This window comes from Molossus molossus, unplaced genomic scaffold, assembly GCF_014108415.1.
Source record: "Molossus molossus isolate mMolMol1 unplaced genomic scaffold, mMolMol1.p scaffold_m16_p_3, whole genome shotgun sequence".
NCBI lineage: Eukaryota > Metazoa > Chordata > Mammalia > Chiroptera > Molossidae > Molossus > Molossus molossus.
Window position 1 is genome coordinate 125,096,248 of NW_023425366.1, and position 8,814 is coordinate 125,105,061.

Genomic DNA, 8,814 nt, shown 5'->3' on the forward strand with positions numbered 1-8,814 from the left:
TAAGTTTGAGTAAGTCCATGTGTGGGTCCTTTAAGAGGAACTGCCTGGGGCTCTAGTAGCCTCAGCCTCCCTCAGCCTCAGTTTCCACTGGTTTTACAGCCAGAAGCTATGAGGACTTCTCTTCCTGGCACTGGAACCCTGAGCTGGGAGCCTGGTGTGGGACAGGGACCCCTTGCTCCTCAGGAATGATCTTCACAGCCGAGGTGTCCCTCCTGATTTTTATCCGCCACATGTCAGTGTGGGACCAGTCCCTCCATGCCTCTGTCCCTCCTACCAATCTCAATGTGGCTTTAATTTTGTAGTTGTAGGACTTCCATTCAGCTCAATTTCAGGCAGTTCTGAAGGATATTTGTTCTGTAGTTTAGTTGTAATTATACTGTGGTTGTAGGAGGAAGTTTTCCTACACTGCCATCTTGACCGGAAGTCCCAAATGTCTTTCAACAAATCTTAACCCCACAGAGTTTATTTATGATAGTTCACTCCTGAGCTTCCCATGGTCCAAGTCATAGCTTCAATCCCTTTAAAACATCTCAACTGTCAGTGCAAAGGGTTAACGGCCAGGGCTATTCAGTGATCACCAGCCAAACCACCAGCCCACTGTCTGCTATGGTTTGTTCCTGTTTCATTCCAGATGGTGTCAGTGTTGGGCTGAATAGCTACTGCCATCCCATGTGGCTTGGTTGCCCTGACCAGACCCACCTGTGTACAAGCCTCAGCAGGCATTTCCCATCATACCCTCTCTATAGGCTGCAGGGGCTGCCACAGAAATAGAGGTAGGGACCTTTGGGGGCTTGCGTGCTCTACAGGGCCTAGTAGCACCTGCATTTCTAGAGACTGTGGGCTGATGGACAGAGCGCTCCTCTGCAGCAAATAGGGATCCACGTAGTCAGTGGGAATTTGAGCCATGGCAGAGGTGGCCAATGAAACATATTCTCCACCCACCCCTCAATAGCAAGGGAAGTTCTTTCCATGGTTTGCTCTTCCTTCTCGAGAGGCTCTGCAGGAGGAGCGCTGTGTACCCTGCTCAGAGCTGGTGCTCTATGGGGTGTATCTGGTTCTGCCCCCTTCCAGAGCTGGGACCAAAATCCTAGGGGCACTCTCTCCTGTTGTCTCTGCCACCGCGCCGACCCTTACCTTCTGGAGTCACAGATGCAGCTAACTCAGATGGCAGCCCTCCCTGGAGATGCCCGGGGCTCCCGTCTGCGTCACTGGTATTGTGGCCTTTTCAAAGGCACTTGCTGCTCCAGTGCCCAGTCACACATGTGCCCTTTCTTTGCCAGCAGTATAAGGCATGGAGGCACTGTGCCGGGTGGGGAACAACAGTCCTCCAAGGCCCAAGCCCCGTGAAGGCTCTTACCTCCTACACGTGCTCGGAGGTCCCAGAGGCTTCAGTGCCCCCTCAGCCGCAGCTTCTGTACCCCGTGTGTCTTAAACCACCAAGAAAACTTGACAGCAGTGCCTGGGCCTCGAATTTCCTGTGGGTTCACTGCCCACCCTCTCCCTCACAATGTCCAGCAGCAGAGGCGGGTCTTCACAGGTTCACGTTGTATCATCCATGTGACGGGCCGTTTGACTGGTGTGCAGAGGAGAACAGGCGCGGATCTCAGGCCTCCGTCCTCTGACACACTGTGGGCCGCGCAGGCAGCCTGGGAAGCACTTGAAAGTTCCATCATTGCCTCTCTTATGTGAAGGCAAATTGATCTTGTGACACCGTGGCCAGGGGTATACTGGACATCCTGTGTGAAGGTGGGTTTTAGTTTCATTGAATTTATTGAGGTGACATTGGTAATACAATTACATAGGCTTCCAGTGTACAATTCTGTAATGTCATCTGCATATTGTATTATGTGGTCACCACCCCAAGTCAAGTCTCTTTCTGTCACCATTTATTCCCCCTCGATCCCTTCTGCCTCCACCCCCTCTCCTGTCCCTCTGGTAATTACTGTTTTGTTGTCTGTGTCTATAAGGTTTTGTTTTGTTTTTTGTTGTTGTTGTTTTTTGCATAATCCTTTCACCTTGTTTATCCAGCCCCACAACCTGCCTCCCTTCTGACAGCTGTCAATCTGTTCTCTACCTATACGTCTGCTTCTATTTATTTATTTATTTTATTTTATTCATTAGATTCAAAATATAAGTAAATTATATGGTATTTGCCTTTCTCTGACTGGCTTATTTCACTTAGCATAATGTTCTCCAGGTCCATTCATGTTGTCACAAAGGGTTAGATTTCCTTCTTTCTTTTAACAGCTAAGTAGTACTCCATTGTGTATATGTACCACAGCTTTTTCATCCTCACATCTACTGATGGACATTTGGGCTGTTTCCAAACCTTGGCTATTATAAATAACACTGCAATGAATATAGGGGAGCACATATTCTTTCACTTTTTTTTTTATTCCTCATCCAAGGATATTTTTCTATTTATCTTCAGATAAAGTGGGAGGGAGAGAGAGAGAAATATCGATGTGAGAGGGACACATCGACTGGCTGCCTCCTGCACGACCCCAACCGGGGCTGGGGACAAACCACAACCAAGGTACGTGCCCTTGTCCAGAATCGAACCCGAGACTCATTGATCCACGGGCTGACACTCTACCACTGAGCCAAACCGGCCAGGGCCATGTATTCTTTCATATCAGTGCTTCAGGTTTCTTTGGATATAGTCCCAGAAGTGGAATTGCTGGGTCATGAGGCAGTTCTATTTTTAACTTTTTGAGGTAACTCCATACTGCTGTTCACAGTGACTGCACCAGTCTGCATTCCCACCACCAGTGTACAAGGGTTCCCTCTTTTCCACATCCTCGCTGATACTTGTTGACTTATTGATGATATCAATTCTGACAGGTGTGAGGTGATAGCTCATTGCATTTCTCTGAAGATTAGTGACATTGAACATTTTTCTTATGTCTATTGGTCATCTCTATGTTCCCTTTGGAGAAGGGTCTATTCAGGTCCTTTGCCCATTTTTTAATTAGATTGTTTCTTTGTTTTGGTGTTGTGTTGTATAGATTTTTTGTAAATTTAACCCCTTATCAGATGTATCATTGATGATGAATATGTTCTCCCGTTCGGTGGGTTGGCTTTTCATTTTGTTGGTGGTTTTCTTTGCTGTGCAAAAACTTTTTAGCTTGATGTAGTCCCATGTATTTATTTTTTCTTTTGTTTCCTTTGCCTGAGGTGATATGTCAGAAAAAATATTGCTATGAGAAGTATCTGAGATTTTACTGCCTATGTTTTCTTCTAGGATTTTTATGATTTCTAGTCTGAACTTTTAGTCTTTAATCCATTTTGAGTTTATTCTTTTATTTATTTATTTTATTTTAGAGAAAGGGAGAGGAAGAGAGAGACAGAAACATCAATGAGAGAGAACGTTGAATGGCTACCTCCTGCATGCCACTCACTGGGGATCAGGCCCACAACCTGGGCATGTGCCCTGACTAGGAATCGAACCAGTGACCTCTTAGTGCATGGGTTGATGTTCAACCACTGAGCCACACCGTCTGGGCTATTCTTGTGTGTAGTGTAAGAAGGTGGTCTAGTTTACTTTTTTGCACATATCTGTCCAGTTTTCCCAACACATTTATTGAATAGACTCTCTCTTTTTTTTTATCCTCATCTGAGGACATTTTTTTCCATTTTTTTGTTCAGATAGAGTAGGAAGGAGAGAGAAGAAGAGAGAGAGAGAGAGAGAGAAACATCAATGTGAAAGGGACACATCGAGCGGCTGCCACCCACACGCCCCAACCAGGGCTGGGGACAAACTGCAACCAAGGTACATGCCCTTAGCGAGAACTGAACCCGGGTCTCTCCAGACCGCAGGCCAACACTCTAACTGCTGAGCCAAACCGGCCAGGGCTGAATAGACTCTCTTTACCTCATAGTATGTTCTTACCTCCTTTGTCAAATATTAACTGACTATAAAGGCATGGGTTTATTTCTCGGCTCTCTATTCTGCTCCATGATCTGTATGTCTGTTTTTGTGCCAGTACCATGCTGTTTTTATTACTGTGGCCATGTAGTGTGTTTATCAGGTAGGATGAGTCCTCAACTTTGTTCTCCTTTCTCAAGATTGCTGTGGCTATTTGGGGTCTTTTGTGGTTTCATATAAATTTTTGGAATATTTGTTCTACTTTTGTGAAATACATCATTGGAATCTTGATAGGAATTGCATTGATTCTATCTATAGATTGCTTTGGGTAGTATGGACATTTTAATTCTTTCTATGCATGAACATGGTATATGCTTCCACTTCAATTTCTTTCTTCAGTGTCTTATAATTTTTTGAGAACAGTTCTTTTTTATTTTTTTTAATGGTTTTATTGATTTTTTAGAGAGAGAGGAAGGGAGAGAGAGATAGAAACATCGATATAAGAGATATACATCGATTGGCTGTCTCCTGCACACCCCCTACTGGGGATCTACCCTGAAACCCTGGCATGTGCCCTGACTGAGAATCAAACCGGGACCTCTCAGTCCATGAGACAATGCTCAGTCCACTGAGTCACTACAGCTGGGCAAGTACAGGTCTTTTACATCTTTAGTTAAATTTATTCCTAGTGCCTTTGCCAGTTTGGCTTGGCAGTTAGAGCGTCAGCCCGTGTACTAGTGAGTCCCAGGTTCGTTTCTGGTTAAGGGCACTTTCCTTAGTTGCGGTTTGGTCCCAGCCCTGGTCAGGGTACTTCAGGAGGCAACCAATCGATGTCTCTCTCTCCCTCTCCCTCTCTCCCTCTTCCTCCCTCCCACTCTGTCTAAAGATAAATGGAAAAATATCCTTGGGTTGAGTATTTTAAAAAAATTTATTTCTAGGTGTTTTTTTATTCTTTATTGATTTTTTAATTTTATTCTCACCCAAGGACACTTTTGCATTTATCTTCAGCTAGAGTGGGAAGGAGAGGGAGAAAGAGAGAGAGAGAGAAACATCGATGTGAGAGAGAGACACATCGAGTAGCTGCCACCCGCATGACCCCAACCAGGGCTGGGGACAAACTGCAACTGAAGTACATACCCTTAGTGGAAACAGAACCCGGGTCTCTCTGGTCCGCAGGCCAACGCTCTAACCACTGAGCCAAACTGGCCAGGGTTCTTTATTGATTTTTAGAGAGAGCAGATGGGAGAGGGAGAGAGAAACAGAAACGTCAACAAGAGAGACATTGATTGGCTGCCTCCTGCATGCCCCGCACTGGGGATTGGGTCCACAACCTGGGCATGTGCCCTGACCAGGAATTGAACCAGTGAGCTCCTGGTGCATGCGTTGATACTCAACCACTGAGCCACACCGGCTGGACTTAGTTTGCATTTTAAAAGATTTTTTATAAATGGAATTATACAGCATTTGCTATCTTATGTTAGGCTTCTTTCATTCAGGATAATTTGAGATTCATTCATATTGTTGAGGGTACTGATACTTTATACCTTTTTATTACTGAGTAGTATTCCATTTAAATCATGTGGGATTTAAAAGTGATTAATGAGATTTAAAGCATTTTATCAGACTTTGATGATGACTGTAAATCTAGTTTTAAAATCTTAAATGGTTTGTTTAAGCTTCACACCTCAGCAATATATTTTTCAGTATCTTAAATAGCTTAAACCTGTCTTTATAGGAACAAAATATCACAATTTTAAATATGAAGGAAAAGCTATTGGAATTTTTTAAAGACTATATTGAATTACAAGCTTTCCCCTGAAGTTAAGATGTTTTTTACTCATCAGAGAAAAACAAATAAATAATAGGCATAAAACCGCATCTTAAATCTGCACCGAGTATAGAGCCTCTGATCAAATGCAGCTAAAAACAGGAGTAGGCATCCATCTGCTTCTCTCCCCAAATCTCAGCACTCAAGCTTCCCTCTTTGAAATGCTCATTGACTTATCATCTGACGAAGCTTTGAAAGCAATCTGAGACACTTCTCCCTAACTTATACTTTCATGTTTTATCTGAAAATCTAGAACTATCATACACAGCTGTCAACACGTGCCGCCATCCCACTGACCTATAATTTTGAGTTAGAATTTTCTTGTTTAATAAAAATGAAGAGTAGACAAAGACAAAGAAAACCAGACTTCCAGTCAAGATGGCAGTGCAAGTAAACACGGGACTTGCCTCCCACAACCACATCAAAATTACAACTAAACTACAGAACAACTATCATTCAAAACCGCCTGAAATCAAGCTGAACTATGAAATTAAAGAAGCAGCTACATAGAGACTGAAATCAAGACTCAATTACAACAGAAGGGTGTAAAGTCCACAAGAGGGGTGCACCTCGAAGGCCCAGCTGGGAGACCAGGGAGGCTATGCCACTGGACCCTACAGGACACCTAGTACACAATAGGCCACCCTATAAAGCCCAGGAGACATAGCAACTCTACCTAATGCATAGAAACAAACACAGGGAGGCAGCCAAAATGAGGAGACAAAGAAACATGTCCCAAAAGAAAGAACAGAACAAAACTCCAGGAAAAGAACTAAACAAAATGGAGATAAGCAATCTAACAGATGCAGAGTTCAAAATACTGCTCAATGAACTTAGTGAGAACTTCAGTGAACTTAGTGAGGGCCTCAAGAGCATAAAAAAAGACCAGTCAGGAAAAAAAAAAAAGACCAGTCAGAAATGAAGAAGGCACTAACTGAAATAAAGAATAATTTATAGAGATTTAATTGTAGAGTAGGTAAAGCCAAGAAGCAAATCATTAGTTTAGAATATAAGAAAGCAAAAAACACCCAATCAGAACAGCAAAAAGAAAAAAGAATCCAAACAAATGATAGTGTAAGGAGCCTCTGGGACAACTTCAAGCGTGCCAACATTCGCATCATGGGGGTGCCAGAAGGAGAAGAGAGAGAACAAGAAATTGAAAACCTATTTGAAGCAATAATGACAGAAAACTTCCCTAAAAGCAATTATTTACCTACAACGGAGCTCCCATAAGTCTGTCAGCTGATTTATCAAAAGAAACTTTGCAGGCCAGAAGGGACTGGCAAGAAATATTCAGAGTGATGAAAAGCAGAGACCTACAACCAAGATTACTCTATCCTGCAAAGCTGTCATTTAGAATCAATGGACAGATAAAGAGTTTCCCAGACAAGGAAAAGCTAAAGAAGTTTTTCACCACCAAACCAGTATTATATGAAATGTTGAAGGGTCTTCTTGAAGAAAAAAATAAAAAATATAAACAAACAAAATGGCAATAAATACATATCTATCAACAATTGAATCTACAAACAAAATGAACAGGCAGAACAGAAACATTCTCATAGATACAGAGAACATTCTGTTGGTTGCCAGATGGGAGGGGGGTTGGGGGAATGGGTGAAAAAGGTGAAGGGATTAAGAAGTACAAATTGGGCCCTGGCCAGTTTGGATCAGCGGTTAGAGCGTCGGCCTGCGGTCCGGAGAGACCCGGGTTCGGTTCCCGCTAAGGGCACGTACTTCGGTTGCAGTTTGTCCCCGGCCCTGGTTGGTCGTGCGGGTGGCAGCCACTCGATGTGTCCCTTCACGTCGATCTTTCTCTCTCTCTCCCTTACTCTCTCTCCCTCCCACTCTATCTGTACAAAAAATGGAAAAATATCCTCGGGTGAGGATAAAAAAAAAAAAAAAAAGAAGTACAAATTGGTTGTTATACTGACAAACTTCAAAGGGAAGGGGGGTAGAAGGGGTAAGGGGTGGGAAGAAATAAACCCAAGAGCTTATACGCATATATGCATAACCAGTGGACACTGACAATAGTGTGGGGAGTGCAGGAGGGGGGCGGGAGCGGGGAGGAGGGGTTCAGTAGGGGAAAAAGGAGTAATATCTGTAATACATTCAACAATAAAAATAAGTTTAAAAAAATAAAAATAAAAAGACAAAGAAAACACTGGATGTGGAAATTAAGCCATGAGGAGCTGTATTCTTGCTTTTCGTTACTGAGGCAGGCACGGAGCATTCTGGTGGAAGTTTGCAAAAATGTCTTCCTTCACACTGATTTGAAAAGATTATTAAATGTATTGTTTAATTATTTTTTTACATATAACTTTAATGGTTCTAAGCACCCAAATTCCAGGGGGGTATATGTGGGGTGGGGGACTTTTTTCCACCACCAAGCAATTCTTCAGCACCAGCTGGGTATTCTACAGTTCAGCTCAATTCCGACACCGTCTGCCTGGACACAGTGTCAGAGTCTGTAGGTTAAGGGCGCAGTCCTGCAGGAGTGCCCCACCCCACGTTAGGCGCTGACTGCAAGCCTCGGTCATACCACCTGTGCTTGTGGCTTACTGACCATAGACTGGAGGCGCCAATGACCCTCCCTCCTTGGATTTGGTTAATTTACTCCAACGGCTGACAGAACTTAGAAAAACATATTACTTTAGATGACCAGTTTAGGATAACTCAGGAACAGCCTCAGGGAAGACATGTAGGGCAAGGCGCGTGGAAAAGGCCTGGCTTCCGTGCCCCCTCTGAGTGCGCCAATCTCCACAAACCTGCCCGTGTTCACCAACCTGCAAGCTCTCTGCATGCCGGTCGATTGAGTTTTATGGAGGCTTCATGACACAGGCATGACTGATGCAATCATTAACCACTGGTGATTGCACTCAGCCTTTAGGCCCTACCCCCCAATAGGTGGAGAGTGGGATTGAAACTTCCAACTCTAATAACATGGTTGGCTCTATTTGACAAACAGCCCCCATCCTTGGGTGATTTCTAACGTCACCTCATTAACGTAACAAGAGATACATTTATTGCTCCTGTTCTGGAGCAAGGGCCTGCTGCCTGACACACTCTGGAGCCAACTGTGACAGCAGAGTTAGTATAACTAACTCCTTGCGTTTGAACC